Source organism: Erpetoichthys calabaricus, chromosome 4 (assembly GCF_900747795.2).
Source record: "Erpetoichthys calabaricus chromosome 4, fErpCal1.3, whole genome shotgun sequence".
Lineage (NCBI taxonomy): Eukaryota > Metazoa > Chordata > Cladistia > Polypteriformes > Polypteridae > Erpetoichthys > Erpetoichthys calabaricus.
Genome location: NC_041397.2, coordinates 211,036,505 through 211,054,850, shown reverse-complemented (window position 1 = coordinate 211,054,850; position 18,346 = coordinate 211,036,505). Strand labels below are relative to the sequence as shown.

The 18,346-nt window shown below is 37.1% G+C and overlaps 1 protein-coding gene across 36 annotated transcripts in view; it reads right to left on the bottom strand.

Moving 5' to 3' along the window:
* dlg2 (discs, large homolog 2 (Drosophila)) overlaps window positions 1–18,346 on the bottom strand; it is a 1,641,316-nt gene that overhangs the window by 394,328 nt on the left and 1,228,642 nt on the right. The window lies entirely within an intron of this gene.

Below are 18,346 nucleotides of genomic sequence, written 5' to 3'. Positions count from 1 at the left end.
AACTATAAAATGTCACAATACCAACTCTATAAGTTAAATATATACGTTATTTAAGGAATGATGGATTTATGATACTGAAATCCAAGCTTTGAAATATCAACTGCACTGGTATTATATTCAAATTGAGTGCTGAAACAGAGGATTTCTACTTAGTTATTATTAATGGTGACTCCTGTACCTGCTAGAAAAAAATATAATGACAGGTGTCTTCTTAATTGATAACCAAGCAAGCTGTGAAGATCTGGGGCACACCTGCCACCCCAACCTGACACAGACAGGCAAAGACACTAGTCACAAGCAGCACAATAAATACTGCAATTTCCTCCAGATTCTTGTAGCCCATAATAGAGTGCGTGCAGTATTTTCATAATACGGTACATGTGCAATGCCACTGCAGTACATGTGCAATGCTACTGCTTATTCAGGAAAAGATCCTAGTCGTCCCACGGTATAAAGACTTTCCGCGACTGTGGTCATAAAGCTTATGGAGCCATTTCTGGACAATGGCAGAACCATAACAACAGTTGCGTAGAGTGTGACAGGAGCTTCCACCTGCAGCTAATATCACTTCATCACTTGTACTTTGTCATGCTTGCCTGTGTCGATCAAACACAGGTAGCTCTGTAGTCTACTTGTGACTTTACGCTGTAGGAAGATAAATGAACAAATATAGGTAAATAACATTCGATATGGCTTTTATACAAGTAACATTTACATATTTTTCATTTAAAGACCATCACAAAACATAATCGCAAACAGGACTTTGCACAATACCTTGGCAAGCTCTGTAAGCTCTACTTTTTCTTTGAAGGACATGCATGTGGCACATTGACTGGCAGGATGACGTCCAACCTGTTGCTGCATGCAAACAGTGCCATCTTTCGCCTTTACACCCTTGGGCAGCTGCATTGTTCTTATGTACGAGTGGACATTTCTTGCGGGAAGGGCTTCTGTTCTCTATCTCCCATGCAGAACCCTCATCCTCATCTGAGTTCACCTCTGTTATAGCGCATCTTTATTTGAAAACTACCAGTGTCAGATCAGGGGAGCGTGAACATCATTGCGAGAATAAAACTGAATAATAAAAAAAAAAATGCTAACTTTTACAAGTACCATGAATTTACACCTTGTCTTACGGACTCAAATCAAATGTATGTTTTTATTATATTATAGTAATAATGATAATAGCAGCTCACTATTCAAAACGTGAAGCGCTGGGGCTCAAACTGGCAACCTATCGGTCATAATGCGGAAACTCATACCTCTGCACCATCCAGAAATACGTATTAGCTTTCTGTCGATTGACAATTGACCTTGGAATTGTAACTCATTGACAGCAACATGTAAACTGAATTTTTTTTTTTTACTTTGGTTATATTCTTGAAAAAAGTGCATGTTTATTTGATATTTGGACTAAAGTCTTCACACATTATACAGTTCACGTCATTATTAGTATAACATGGAAAAAGTTTCTGCTTTAGGTATGTGTTCAGCATTTCTTGCCTCAGATTTACCCTATACAACTCCAGGCACCTCACACGCAGATAAGGAGATAAGATAAGATAAGATAAGATAAAGCCTTTGCTTGAGCTGTGAGAAGTTTTTGCCCGAGTTGAGCTCTGTCAAGTTTGGGAGATAGGACAGTAGGCTGCTTGTGCTGATCAACACATTTACAAAACAAAAGACGCTGATGGGAGAGGTGCGAAGGAATTTAAGGTGGGCCGGGATTACAAGATTTTTTGTAGGCTTCAGGAATTCTAGTGTTAACATGGTGCCAGGAAAATAAGTGAGTGAAAACGTTGCTGAATTTTACATTGTTAATTACAACATTCAAGACTGAGACACTAAACAGAATTTTTAAAAAGACGAAATCTATGCTGTGCTGTATCGTAACTTAAAGCACTAATATGTGAGCAGAAGATAAATACATTTATATATATTTTTAAAAGTTGCAAAATGTTGTCCATTGGTATTTAGGCACCAATGCATACATGAATGTTCAAACATACTTTTTTTAAACATATAAACCAAAAGGACTAAGTCCTGCTTTTCAGAAATATTTTGAACAAAGAGTAAATACATTCCATAGTTGTAGTCTATGTTTATGAATAAATAATTAACACTAGAATTACCAGAGTCCACGAAAAAACTCGTAGATCCGGCCCACCTTAAAACCGTTCTCACCTCTCTTTTGTCTTCTAAATGTGCTGATTAAGACGAGCAGCAAAAAGCCGGCTATTCCATCCCCCACCATCGCAAAACGTTCACTAAGTTTTCCCAGCTCATGCCTGTGGTGTTATGGGTCCACAGCTCTTCCAGCAAAGGCCGTTTTATTTCAAATAAATAATCGCCGCGCTCGCGGCTTAGCGAGGGGGCGTGGTGGCTGTAGCAAGCCGCAGGGCGATCTGCGGTGTGGGCGGTTTTCACCTAAGTGCACAGGTGGGAAACTGCCCACATCCATGATTGTTTCTGTGGCTAATGGGCTGCAGCTGCCATGTCCTCCCCGCATATATAGCGAAGCGCAAGCCGGTTAAGAGGGAGAAGAACAGGAAAGAAAGAGAAGTAAAAGAAAGAGACTGAAAGAAACGGAGGTTGCAGGAAGGAAGAATGGAAGGGAGAGCGAGCGAGGTGGCCGGTGCGAGTGAGTGAGTGAACAAGCTCACAGCAGCTGAACAGACAACCTGGGTGTGAGGCCGATACCCCAGGCATAGTTGCTGTCGCTCCCGCAGAGCTTTATGAAGGACGGGAGTGACAATAAAGTGGATGATTCTCCACGGAAGACCGCGGGGAATCGGGACTTGGGAACGTGGTGTCCACCACGTGAGAGCCTTGGCCGTTGGTGGATTTCCCAGGTCACTGTCAGGGTAAGCCGACCGGAGCCGAGGATCGGAAAGGCTACTGACAGTTGCAGTAGGAGCAGGTAGAAGGCCAGCTGCAGAAAGAGCGTCTTGCCTGTAGAGCAGACCAAACGGGAGTAGCAGTGGGACCGCCAGAGTAACTAAGAAGCACCGGGATTGTCATTTGTTTTTAAAGACTGCTTCCTGTAGATTTTTGAACCTCGTTTTAAAGGATTGTTGTTTTTGTGTCTTTTAACCTCCACGTTTCTTTAATGGACTGTATATTTATTTATTGAACTTTGAAAACTGCACTATTGCACTTTGTGATTTTATTTTAATAAAAGCACTTTGCACTTTTTAACCATCCTCTTGCTCAATTGTTTATTGCCTCACTGTCTAGCTCATCGGTGACATTACCGACGGTGTTGGGTTCAAGGGCTCCCTAACAGCCGATGGGAGCATGGAGCTGAACCCGCATCGTCACAATGCCTTGTTTGATTATCTGGGAGTGACTGAACTGGAGTTTTAGAGTGGAAATAATAGATCGTTATTTGGAACACACGCATTTCATGTGTGCTCCGTTTCTACAGTAATCTGTGTAAACACATTGTTAAAACAGAAACTTTTTTATATTTTAGTAATAAATGTTACAAAATGTAGGCATAAACTATAGAATGTGTGAAGCCTGACGGCCAAACATGAAATAAACACTTTCACAAAAGGTTTACAACAACACCTTCTGTGGCGTAACGCTGAGATTTGCTGACTCAGAGCATGGCAGCCCTGCTGCGCTGTAGAGACCCGAGTTCGAATCCCTGCTGGGGAGGAAGAGTTTTTTTTTTCTTTGTAGCCTCAAACGGACATAAAATGTATAAATTGGTATGCACTGTAAATCGTTAAGTTTAAAATGTTGATCGCGGTTATTTCTGTTGATTAATTCATGCTTTTTTACTTAGAGTCAGAACAGGAGCTTATTCAGCTTATTCAGCTTCTGATCTAACTCTAAGTAACAGCGCCAGTATAAATCACACCCAATCTGACGCTGTTCGTTTTCAAATAATATTGCATTACTTCGACGATATTTTCTGATTGGTACTATTCGTGTCTTAAAATGATTTCTTCAAAATGTCACATATATTTGTTTTGAGATAATGAATAGAACTGCAAATTACAGGTGCTTGTTCAGTGTAATAGGAACCATAGCACAGAGAGGTGTGTACACTGCAACACAAGTACACATGTCGTAAATGTAGGAAGGGCGCTCCTTGGGTGAGCTATAGCACGTCTTTATGTGAAAACAGCAGTGTCAGATGGGGAGTGTCTGATGATTGCATATAGCGCTGAAGTTACTGCTCTTTACTATGTTTCCTCTGCATGTCCTGGAGTACAAAAGAAACATGCATACAGCAACATGTGGGGACTGGCAAGATTGGGAGAAAAAAACACGCGGTCGTATGTATCGTTATACACTGCAGAGCTATAACACGTCTTTATGTGAAAACAGCAGTGTCAGATGGGGTAGGGAAGGATCCTGAACGCGACTGAGAGAATGGAAAGTGAATAAAAAAAAAACAAAAACAAAGCTAACCTTTACAAATATCATAAATTACACCAGCTGTTACAGACTGAAATCAAATGTATCTTTTTATTCTAAAATAGTAAAAATAAGAGCAGTTCACTTCTCAAAAGGGAGTTGTGCAGGATCGAACTTGTGACCTTTTGATTCCCACTCAGCAACTGATACTGTTGCGCCACGGGGCCATCATAGTAAATGAGTGTCAATGTCGCACACTAAGGCGGCTTTTTTTTTCTGCAGTTATATTTTTGAATAAAAGCGCACTTGTTCTGTTATATTTGTACCTTTCGTTAAAGTGTTTCTTTGATATTTGGACTTCAGGCTTCATACATTATATAGTTTCAGCCTACATTTTGTCATTTACTACAGAATATGAAAAACGTTTCTGTTTTGAAAATGTGTTTACACAGATTACTGTAGAAACGGTACACACATGAAATGCGTGTGTTCCAAATAACGATCTATTATTTCCACTCTAAAACTCCACTTCACTCCCAGATAATCAATCAAGGCATGAGCTGGGAGAAGTTCGTGCACGTTCTAAGTCGGTTGGGGGATGGAATAGTCAGCTGTTTGCAGCTTGTCTTTATCTGCACATTTAGAAGACAAAAGACGATGGCGGAGAAGTGCGAACGGATTTAAGAAGCGATTTAAGGTGGGACGGATCTACGAGTTTTTTCGTAGGCTCTGGTAATTCTAGTGTTAAACGCTACTAAAGCAAGAGTTGCTAGTATGCAGGCAAAATTAAAGAGACTATACTAATATAAAGATGGAATCTACTTACCAAAGGAAAAATCATTTTAAAATGTTGTATCAGGACCAAAAAACTTGTAAATTCTGTAGTTTTATTTAATCATCCCTTCAGAGACTGAAAAGTGTGGAATTTTTACTTGAAAAAAACGTGCCATACTAACTATATTAGCTAATAAGATCAGTGCTTGAAGTGGAACCAAATTACTGCCAATACTTTTTATAACAATATATTGACATTCAATCAGAATTATTTTCCATCGTGACACTTCGAGTACTAGGATACGTTAACAATAGATGAAAGTGGGGTTGGGGGTTTATTTCCAATGAAGATTTGCTAAAAGAAGTCGGGATGGTGTAACTTTGATCGTCGTGATACAGTGACAGCTTGTTGAAGACCTTATGGGGGGATATCCCTTGTAAAGATGTGTGAAAAAGAAGCAGTACATACTGGTTATGATGGTGTGGATTGACTCCATGCTTCTATGCCTTTTGAACCTACCATTGCTGATAACGTTTCTAAGGGATGAGTTTGGCAAATGAGGACACCACACAAAGCAAGGGGAAGGAGGAACAGTGCTTTTATTAAAAAAAAAAAACAGTCAAACAAAAATTGTGCAGTGTAAAGTTCATAACAGATTAATAATCCATAAAAAAATGAAAGTGGAGGTTAAAATCAGTCAAAGAAATAATCCATTAAAAACGAGGTTAAAACAATGCAGGAGTCTCCTTTAAATTTCAGTCCCTGGGGCTTTCCTTTAAAACTACTGCCTTACCAGCAGCTTATCCTACTCAGATCTCGCAGCACAGAGAGACGTCAAACAACAGGCGCAGACACCCTTCAGTCCTGGCCCATGTCCCTGCTGCCTGATCCACGGCGTTCCACAAGGAGCCACCAGACCCTGCTCTGCGCTCACTGCTGCCTTTCCAAGCTTCACCCAGCAAAAGTACTCTGTACTCCCACTGCTGCTGATCACTGGCTACTCCCAGGGAGAGGACAAGCAAGAGGACAATCCTGACCGTGATGATCACTCCTGCTCCTGAATCGCTCAACAAGAGGAGGGTGCTGGCCACGTGCTACTCCCTGGGGCTTCATTCCCCTGCTCATGCTTCTGTCTAACCACCTGATCTCTGTTGCTCCTGCTTCTCTTCGTCCTTTCCTTAACCTCCATCCATTTCTCTCTCCCTTTTCTCATGTCAGCTCGTTCTTATTGGCTCTCATGGGCGCAGTGTCTCAATCGCGCATCGCAGGAAGCTGATGAAGCAAATGAGACAGACCACATCCTCACGTGCAGATGCGTCTCGCCCCAATTACCTCACAAATTCCCCGGAGTTGCGTGAGCTCACACACCCAAGGGAAATGAGCAGGCCATTTATTTATTTATTTAAAATGGCCACTTTTTCTAAGCTGCGGACCCGCTAAATCACACGGTGCACTTGTAAAAGGTGCCAGTATGCTATGTTAAAATTGGAAGAGGTGATTACTGATTCAGTTAAAGCACCAGGTAAGATTTTCAGAAGAGGCTTTAAATCTGTACTTACTTTAAAGCCAAGAACTTTCAAGAAATCAACTCTATGACTTGTTTTTTTTCATTCCAAATCAATGTCTTCATGCTTGTTCTGCTATACTTATGTTGCTTTACTTGTTTTGCCATAAGTTTTCAAATGTTATGAAAATCAAATGAATGTCAGACATCCGAATCAGCAAAACTGTTTGCCAGACCAACTGACTGGCTTCTGGATCTAGTATACGGATGACAAGTAAGAGACGTCAATCTGTCCAACATACTGTACTATCATTTTTCACACTATATTTTAATTATATTTTGAATTTTATTTACACTTATTCAGTATTGATGATTTGCTGTCTTACAGTATGTAGCAAAGAGGTTCAGTGCAATTAATTTTAGTCTTACACACCTCCCTTCGTTGATGACAGTTTACAAGTGCTGATACATGTTTAGACATAAAAAACTGCAGGAGCAAAGTACACAAATATGTAAAATTTAAATTTTTAAGTACATACATTAGTTTAAATGAACAGTAATACATTGATCAATAATGCAGGGCTCTACTGAGGCTGATAAAAATCATGCTAACTTAACAGCTTGGCACTTGGCAACAGGAAAAATGAAATTAAAAACTCCAGTCAACTGAATTCCTTGAAAGATAAAGCTTGAGGGGTCCAAGTCTTTGGACTAAGCAAAGCTACAGTTGGCCTGACCTAGGCCAATAGGTCCACTGGCTGGCCATCTTTTTCTTCAAGGGAAGAAAACCAAAATAGGTGAAGGATGATGCAGAATCCTTTAAATAGAAAGTGTCTTATTCCATTGATTTGAACTCAGGGGTCACTAATAAAATTGTACCATGTTATGAAAAGTAATTAAAAAATACATTAAACAGAAAAGGATAGAAAAAGGCAGCTGTGAGGCATTTACTTTCCAGGAAACATACTGTATTTACTATTAATAATTCCTTATAAAATCCTTTAATCTTTACTAATATTACCCTTTACTAATATTTAAAAGGCAAATATAGTAAATTGATAACTACGTATCAAGAAAATGCCAAACTAAAAGTCTTAAATAGACTTCATGGCTTTTAAAGGGTCAGTTATTATTCAGTAATTGCCTGTGGTAACTTCTAAAAAAAGAGCCGAAAATTATAATCTTCAAAGAGCAGCACTCATCCTTTTTATTACAAATGTAATGGCACTGATATCTCAAAGGACAACAGATGTATTAATTAAAAAATACCTAATGATGGTTATTTTAGACATCTTTCAATTCCAGCCATGTGTGCTGCTTAGTTTTTCAGCAGTTCTCAGGCATAAAAGGGCTCCTTGCGGACTAACAATAATTCACTGATCACATTGGCTCCATTCTAACAAGAATATCCCTGTCAAATAAAAATGTCTCCAAGATGCAGACTCACAAAACCAGACAGAGTAATGTCTAAGACTTTGAAGCACAGTTAAAGTAGGTCTAAAGATTCTTGTTAATCAGGTCTGACAGAGTTTAAATGTGAGGATCATAGAACACTCCTTCTGCCAGAGTATAGTTATTTGTAAATGGAAAGTTGAAGATGATGGTAAAGTAATGAGGAGAAGGTTTTGAATAAATTAACATGAACTATCTGTCTACTAAACTCACTTATTTAAACTAATATGTTACAGATTCACATGTTTTTTAACAGTTTGCACTTACCTTTCTATTTACCCTTAAATGTCATTTTGTTCCTCCTGGTCAAAGGTTCATGATGTACGAAGAGTAAAGTACTGTATTATGAGTGTTCTTTGGACATAAGCTTTAGGATGCAGCAACATTTTTGCAGAGTAATAGAAATTTTTATTAGCTGAGATGTCACATAATAACAAAATCATTTAAATGAATCCAAACGATCCTTGCTTGTGTAGTATTTTTATCATTCATAAAATGCACTTTTTAACTAACTTGCTACACATTTAAACATAATAACAAAATCATTTAAATGAATCCAAACGATCCTTGCTTGTGTAGTATTTTTATCATTCATAAAATACACTTTTTACCTAACTTGCTACACATTTAATGTAACTTCAAGCATATGTTATGCCTTTATGTGATAAAGTAATTTTCTTTCCTATGTGTTCATTTGAAATAATATTCAAAAACATTTTGCTTTGGAAAAATACACTTTAGGATTCCATTTCACACGACTGATGATAAAACTGGACCTTCCAAGTTAGCTAATTATACCTATGTCCTTGAACTTTGTTAGTGGTACTGTATTTTCTATCAAAACACACTAAAAACACGCCTTCAATAAAAAAAATCTAAATCTTCTATAATAAAATTTCTAATCTTTCATTTCTTTATTTTTGATATTACTGAAAAGTCTGTCTTGGATTAATATGGTGTGGCAGGTGGCCGGGTGCGGCCCTCAATCAGCCGCCTATTTAAGGAGCCGCCGCCCTGCAATCAAGGCTGGAGTCGGGTGAGGAGGTGGACGAGGTCTGAGGAGGCGGCAAGGAGAGGCCCTGAGTGTGTGTGCAGTGAAGAGACGGCTTGGAGGAGAAGCCAGGACTTTGGGAGACTGTTGGGGTTTGTTGGTGGCGGTGCACTTAGTGACTTATGTATAATAATAGTGTAAATAAACGTGTGGTGATGGACTGCTACGTGTCTGCCTGTCTGTGTCCGGGCTGGACCCGTGCACAATGGTCATAAACTCCCTTATAAAAGAATTGGCACAAAATGCTTTCATATTTAAAATTACAAGAATGTCTAAGCCACCATGACAGAACTGTATCCCTCTCTCTACCTTTTGAATGATTTTCTTTCTTAAAGTGATCTAGTAAATCATGTCTCATTGAATTATATAACACTATGTGATTACTGCCCATAACTTAAGTCCTTTTGTTGTTCCTATGGAATTTTTAGTTAATATATAATAGTTTTTATATATATTTGAATCCATAACAGAATGAATTATTAAACAAAAAGTAATGGATTGAATGTAACTCAAGGGTAAAGTAAATGCAACTTAAAGCTGAAAACACAAGATGCTAATATATTTTTCCAAGGTTAGAATGAGGTAAATGAGTAACACACCCTCCTCCAGAAAGCAAGGATAAACTGATGGGAAAACCCAAATACCCCTCCTATAAAAAAGTGCTAAGATCATTTGGACCATCTACAAAACATCTTTGTTAACGAAGCAGTTTTCAGTATAATAGGAGAATCAACATGAGTCAGAAATTACTGGTGACATTAGTTGATTGGAAGGGGTAATAAAGTTCTACACATTAAGAGTCAGATGATGTGATATATTAGATAAGGTGATGTAGAAAAATAGTATAAAGGCAGATGAATTGTTTGATTCCTCACTCCATGGCCTGAGACATTTGTGCACAACTCTGTGCAGATAAAGACATATTCTGCATTCTCATCTGGGTTCTGTGAATGCCTTCTTTGAAGATGTTTTTCCATGACATACCCTCATTACATTCAGCAATGTAGTTGATCCGTCACAAGTCTCATCTACGTGAATTCTCTTTTGCTTTTTTCTATATTAAATTAAAAATTTGTTTTTCTTCTCAATGTGACTCTCAAAGTGTACTTCACTGATGATATTTATCCTATCCTCTTCTTTTTTTTTTTCTCAAAATATGACATCATATAGATATATACACCAAGTAGTGTTTCATTGGGTACGCTGCCAAGTAATTAATTTACTGCCAAGTAATTCATTATTTAATCCTTCACTTAATCAGTAATAGCAGACAAAGCTATTTAAGGAATGAATGTGGGTCAAGGGGCATTTATGCATCAGACACAGTATCTCAGTCTTAGTGAACATGATCAATGAAAATGCAAAAAAATTCATATTTTTAGTGTATGTGATTATGAGGTAACTTAATAATGTCCAGGGCACTTAAATCATTAAAATGGATTATAATGTCAGTCTGAATAAAACAGTGACTGAAACCAAGATCAAGTTAGTGCAAGAAATCCATAGTGATAATTATTAAAGGACAAATTATTAAAAAAAAAGAAGAAAAAAAAACAGAACTTAATTTTCTGAGAACTAAAATTATATTGGCAAAACTGAGAATGTGTAGGTTGTCTGTATTTAAAAGAACAATTAACTGCTTATATGGTGGTGCCATTTGCTATATTTGCTATGTCTACGTTTATTGTTATACTAATTTCCAAAAATGGGTTAAATATATTTCTTGTTCTTTACTAGCAGCAGCATTCCACTTTAAGTTTAAGGCATGCTCTGTTCCCTAGTAAAGGAACATTACTCTTAACAAACAAAAGAAAAGGCTAATGATAAAGAATTTTTTGCTTAAAACTTTGCTGTTTTGGACACCTGGTCTTATATTTGACGATAATCAGGGAGGGTTATATGAAAGGCTCTCTATCGTTTTTGCATGGCTACTTTATGCAAACACTGTTGATTGGCATGGATCATTTTGGCCAGGTTCAAACTCATAATTCCAGAGTTTTTAATTACCTCTTACTTGTGTCTTGGTGGTGTATATGCACATACTGTACATCTGAATAAGGTTACTACTGGGTGGGTTTGTCTTTTGACACAGATTAAGCCTCAAATAAAAAAGACTAATTGTCTGAAATACAGAAAAGTAATTTCAATACCTAAGTGATTGTTGCTTCCTTTGCTCTTCTGAAACTGGTAAGTATTAAAACTGTCTTTTATGTCTTTCTAAGGTTTCTAGCTTTGAACGATACTGTGTTTTCAAACTCAGATAAAGAGTATAGAGGACCAAGTAATAAGGGTTGATTTTTTTTTAGTCTTTGGTAATAAGACATGACATAGGCATACTGTTGCAGTTACACTTCATTTTCAGTCATATTTATAGTGTTTCTGGTATTGGTAATGGTTTCCACTGGGTGCAGAGTTTCAATATTTTTTGATCATGTGTTATTCACCACAAGCACTAAATATAAACTTAGTATTTAATATACAGAAACAGCACCACATATTACTTTTCTCTCTCACACTGATACAGTCACTTTCCTTTAGTGGTATTACATAAAGAGTGCAATGTCATTTTTACAGCTGTGTTTCAGATTTAATCATTTTTACCTCTGCATTATATCTAAAATTATTGGATAGCTGTTGGCATTCTGTAGTCATTGTCACTGTCTTTTTAAGAACATAAAATTTGACAACAGAAAGGGGACCACTCAGCTCAACTACTTTTTTCTATGATACAGTGAACCACAGTTGCCTGCTTTACATATGCAGGAAAGGGCTGAAGACATTTACAGTATGAACAACATCAGAGTATTCTGAGAAATTGTACTTGTCACTTTTCTAGGTCAGGGATTTTTATGATTCTAAAGAATTTACGTGATACATGAAATGGCCAGATTAAGTCTACAAAACATCATTACAGAATAATGTTAGATTAGATATATTTATGTTAATGGAGGTGAAACAATATAAAGAGACATTTAATTGACATTCAGATATATTGGGTGGTGTATGTAAATGTAGATTGGTCTTATTGTCAATGTCATCAAGAGTTCTATTCGTAACAAAAGAATAAGAAACATTAAATAACATTTGAAAAGTTACATTGTTAACGTTAGAATTCTATGAATATAATGTTATCAAAGAGTGATACTGATGAGTTTAAAGGCAACAGCCAGAAGCAATGCAAAGCTCCATGTGATATAACATGTTCATGAAACAGACTTCAGTCCATCAATAATCACTGCATTGACTTTTAAGGACTTCATTCCATACAATCCATGATGTTGGCAATAACCTGTGGGGTACAGGCAAAGGGTTTCTTGGTTTTGGTGCATTGCTCACAGTACCAGTACTATGCCACTTTTTCACCAATTGTTGATATGAGTGTTTCACATGAGCACATGCAATCGCATATTGTTCCAAGAATCCTTCACCAGTCACCTGAAGTAGCCTGAATGATCATACAGCTCCATAATCAAAATATGCAGTTCAAAACAATTCAGGACATCTCCTGTCCAGCAAGCACACAATTAAGAGATCTAACAAAATGAAATGCCATGCCCAGAGACTTAACCCCCTTACCTTGCATGGAGTTGTTTTTTTCGTGTACCTGTATCTGATGAGCTACAGTAGATAAGTTTCACTAATAACAGCAATAGTTTGCTTTTCAAAGTTAGCCATTTGACAAATGAAACAAAATTAAATGGATTTTCACCCACATGGCATACAGTGCTAACTTTAGGAAGCTGTTTTGTTATACTTGTTCCTTTTTTGAAAGTCTGTATTTGATATTTGGACTTCAGTCTTCACACATTATAAACTTCATGTCAAAATTTTGTCATTAGTACTATAACATGAAAAAAGTTTCTGCTTTAGGTATGTGTTCAAAATTTCTTGCCTCGCATTTCCTGTCATCCTACATTTACCCAGATCGTGCTCCGGTTTCCTCCCAAAGACATGCAGGTTAGGTGCATTGGCGATTCTAAATTGTCCCTAGTGTGTGCTTGGTGTGTGGGTGTGTGTGTGTGTGTGTGAGCGCCCTGCGGTGGGCTGGCGCCCTGCGCGGGTTTTGTTTCCTGCCTTGCGCCCTGTGTTGGCTGGGATTGGCTCCAGCAGACCCCCGTGACCCTGTGGTTAGGATATAGCGGGTTGGATAATGGATGGATGGAACTCCAGGCACCTCACACCTACGTAAACAGCCTTGAGCTGGGAGAACTTTTTGCACGAGTTGAGCTCCGGTGGTACGGCGGGGAGGGGATTTGATAGAAGCCTGCTTGCTGCTTGTGCTGATCGACACATTTACAAAATAAAAGATGTTAATGGAGAGGTGCGAAGGAATTTAAGATGGCCCGGGATTATGAGTTTTTTTTTAGTCTTCAGGGATTCTAGTATTAATACCTCATAATTCTTTTACGTTCCCATCCATAGATTTGCTTATGTCTCAAAAAATCTTTATGATTTGAATATGCTCAAAAACAATGGCAACAAAAATACACCACTTTTACAGAAAACAAACACATCAACAATGTTAGTGGTTTACCCATCCTTTAGAAAAGTTTCAGAATTGCTACCCTCTTGCCAGTTGACTATGATCTGTGAATACTGCTGACCTTGGAAATTATGGAACCTGGGTAATATGCATGAATTAGGAAATTCTTTTAAATTCACTGGATGGTTAGCTTGCAAACGTCTTATCTACTTTGTGCAAAAATAATGTTAATATTAATGTTAATAAGGTTAACAAGACTGTATCTCCATGAAAGCTACAAAGGGGCTGCTTTAAAAAAAATATATAAAAAATATGAAAGCAGTATAAGGCATTTTCAATTACAACATTTTGCATTTAGGCAAAATAGGAAATTTCAAACAAATGTAATACAAGCAAAATGAATACAACTTCACATTTCTACAACACAAACCAACATATATATACACCAGTAACGGCGCACTGTATGATAACATGCAATGAATACACTTGACTTGAGCATTCATAGTTTTAATATTCTTTCTCTGTACTTTTACCATTCATTTTCTCAGAGGTTGATGCGCTTGCTGCTTCCTGAGCAGCACTTCTTTTCTCCACCCTACCCACCCGCTTCTTCTCTTCTTTCATCAGCATCTTTTCGCATTAAAACTGATAAAGTCAGAGTTTGTGTTGCAATTACTTAGTACGTTTTCCTTAATTTTTCACTTAAGCTTCTGCAATCTGCCTCAAGAATGATTTAAGATATGAAGAGGTAGGGGAAGTGATGGCAAAGGTGGTAAGGAATGAGAATGGCGCCCATACACATGCGCCGCATGGCCGCCCTGCTGGCCGCTACCGAAAGTCTTTCTATTGTGAACACGAATGTACACAAAGGTGTGGCTGCAGGGGCTCAAGCCCTCTTCCCTTCCCCTCATTGCCCTTTTCTTACATTAGGAATGCACCTTCCTTTTTGTTGTAGGAAATGGACAAAAATGTCTTGGGTTGGCTGTTATTGTAAATTATTCAGTGAGCTGGTTGATTTTTGCTGTTTGAACATCTTGAACTAAAAGCTTAATGGACTTGTATTGTGTAAAGAAGTCACCTGGTGAAATTGTCCATGTAACATTAACATATTGATGCTGTTTGTAATTTATAAAACTATAGAATTTTGCTATTTGTAAATAATCCTACAGCAGTTTAGTTGGGCGTCTGAGGAGATGTAGTTAGCAGGGCTACAGGTATGCAGGAAACAAAAACATTGTGTGTTTAGGGAAATCATGTTATTTCTGTGTTGAAGACAGACAAAAAGGACCTAAAATGAAACAGAAAAGGAGACCAATGGCAAATATTTGTTTGAGAATTTGAATAACAAAACCAGGTCCTTCATTCACTTTATAATACATTTTGACTGGTCCACTGTAGAGGAGTTTATTATGTTATGAGACTTTTGGTATAAGAGAGTGATTTTTTATTTATTCAGTTAATTCAACAGCAAAAGAGAGTGATCCTTTTTTGAGCCGTCACTTTTTGATAGTACTTAGTACGTTGAGAGTGAGATTGTAACACCTCAAAGGTGCACATCATCAAGTGGCACAGCAAAAGACATGGTGAGAAAGAACAACAACAACAACATTTATTTATATAGCACATTTTTATACAAAAAAGTAGCTCAAAGTGATTTACATAATGAAGAAAAGAAAAATAAAAGACAAAGTAAGAAATTAAAATAAGACAACATTAGTTAACATAGAATAAGAGTAAGGTCTGATGGCCAGGGAGGACAGAAAAAACAAAAAAAAAAACTCCAGACAGCTGGAGAAAAAAATAAAATCTGCAGGGGTTCCAGGCCATGAGAAAGCCCAGTCCCCTCTGGGATCTAATAAATTTAATGTCACTGCTTTGCTCTCAGAAGACAGTGACTAAGGTCCCTGATGAAGACAGAGATTCGGTCAACAAGAGTAACTTAAAACAATTTAAATAAGTGCTTGCAAAGTATGCTAATATCTTAAAAGTTCAGACTGTCATTACTTGTATTTTCTACAAGTAAGGGCAAGTCAAAGTCTACACAATACATTTTAAGTGTTTCTTCTATATGAGGTCAAAAAAAAAAAAAAAAAAAAAAAAATATATATATATATATGTCAGACAGATGACACAGCAGGTACTTCATATCATTCATAGTCGTCCATTATAATGTGCTATGCCGATATTGTTGGCTTGATTTAGAAGTGTTTTACTGGTTTCTTTGGTAAATCACCTATAGACTTCTTTTACAATACCTTTGCCACCTATTGATGAAAACCGAATTAAGTAAACCAATTCTCATTTTCTGCCAAACACAATAGTGCCTACATGTGAAACAGTTTGCTTGTTAACAAAGTAAAATTTGTTCTCAGCCTGTATCTCTCAAACAATTCACAGCCCTGTCTCTCATCCTGGAGTGTTGTCTATACCAGGGGTGGGCAAATTCATTCCTGGAGGGCCGCAGTGGCTGCAGGTTTTTGTTCCAACCCAATTGCTTAATAAGAAGCACTTATTGCTCTAGAAACACTTCTGCTTCATTTTAGTTATCTCCCTCGTTAAGATTATGAACCCTTATTGCTTATTTAAGTATTAAACCGCTGCATTCTTGGTTTTTAATTGCTCCTTATTAGCAATAAGATGCAAATGACAAAAGAAACCAGCAGTTATCCATTTTGCTTGTTACCCTTTACACCTGTGTGTATTTATCATGCACGATTTGGTTTAATTAAATACTTGGAAGGAAAGAGAAGAGAAAAAAGTGAAGGATTGAGAATTACCCATCCGTTTTACACTTCAAAGTATTTGGATGATATCCTTAGAATGGAAAGAAAAATCTAGAATATGAGAATGACTTGACATAGCAGAGTTAAAGCACTAACAAGCCATGAAATGTAATTATTGGCAAGGATTGTTTTCTAATTAAGCAACTGGGTTGGAACAAAAACCCACAGCCACTGCGGCCCTCCAGGAATGAATTTGCCCACCCCTGGTCTATACCTTAAGTGAAATAGCCAGGATGGCTCAAACATCCATCCATCCATTTTCCAACCCGCTGAATCCGAACACAGGGTCACGGGGGTCTGCAGGAGCCAATCCCAGCCAACACAGGGCACAAGGCAGGGAACCAATCCCGGGCAGGGTGCCAACCCACCGCAGGCTCAATCATTTGTGATTAAGTTTTGATTAAAATTTATTTCAATTACAGCTTGATAAAATCAAACTTAGTAGAGCTTTGATAAATTCATGTTATAAACTACTGCAATGTTCATAATGGTGTTTATGAGCACACACACCTCAAATTATAGTATATAACATCAGGTAGGTTTTCTTCTTTGAGATGTAAATAAAATACAACTAAAAATTCACAAATTCCTTGCACTCATAGCTCCTGTCTTGTACACAACCATACCCTTTGGGACATTTGTCTTTCTGAACCAACCAATCAAACATTCCAAAAATTAAAAAGCAAGTCAAATGAAACAAATTACACCATGTTTCCATTAACATTTCTATTAACTAATTTGTGTAGAAATGTTAAAGTGTAAATACTTCATTTGAAATTCCTTTATTAGTTTATTTGGAAAGACTAGTGCCTTGTTATCCCATCCTGATACCAGATTAAAAACTGCAATTCCAAGGTATTTTGAGAAAGAATACAATCAAGTTTAATGCACAGGTTCTAATATCAAACAGAAACAAGTGGCAAAAGTCTTAGTTTTTTAAATACTGCATTCTACAACACAAACTTTACATTCACAGCACTACGGTTAGAAAAGTGAGGGAACCCAGGCAGATATACAAATTGCAATACGTTGCCTGTGCTACATACACATTTAGAATCAGTTCTAAGTTAATTAAAGCTGAGCAAAGGTTTGATATCTACTGGTGTGAGTTACAACAACAAGGTTCTTTTAAAGGAAAGATAATGCAAAAAAAAATGTAATTTAAATATATGAACAAGTTTATGATTCATCTTGGCTTGAAAGAATGAAGTGATTCAAGCCATCATTGTCTGTCTAAGAGTTAACTGCTAATCAGATTTTTCCATCCTCTTTTCACCAATCACTTTGGAGACAAAACATTGACCTAAATTAAATGTAATGTTGCCCAGAAGTGATCAGTTAACGAGGCAATGGCCTGCAACATCTCAGCTGTTAGTTCAGTTTTAGAAGTCTCTGATGTAAACAGTGGATTGCTAAATATAACTTGAAGCATGTGCATAAAATGCATATACATTTTTTTCTTTTTTGGCCATTATTCAGTTTGGCAGAATAAAGCAAAGAAGCAAGCAAGCTAGTTAGACATTTGTTGCTGAAATGATGGAAAATTTTAAATGACAAAGATTTTTGTAATATTTCTAGCACTACTCTGAATGCTTCATAACAGTAAACAGCCATTCTAATGTCTTCTATTATATTATAAGCAATACTTTTACTGTTAGTGAAATGCAATTGAGTGTTAAATTAGTACTTCTTTTTGTGACATTTTAGTGAGAAAACAAAGCACATTAAAAGGTAAATATAGGTATATACTATCTATCTATCTATCTATCTATCTATCTATCTATCTATCTATCTATCTATCTATCTATCTATCTATCTATCTATAAAAAAATATTACATACACAGATATACCCCTTTCCCAAAAAAGACAGACATTACAGATAACATAGGGATAAAAATAAGGTGATCAGACTTGGTTTTGTAGTTT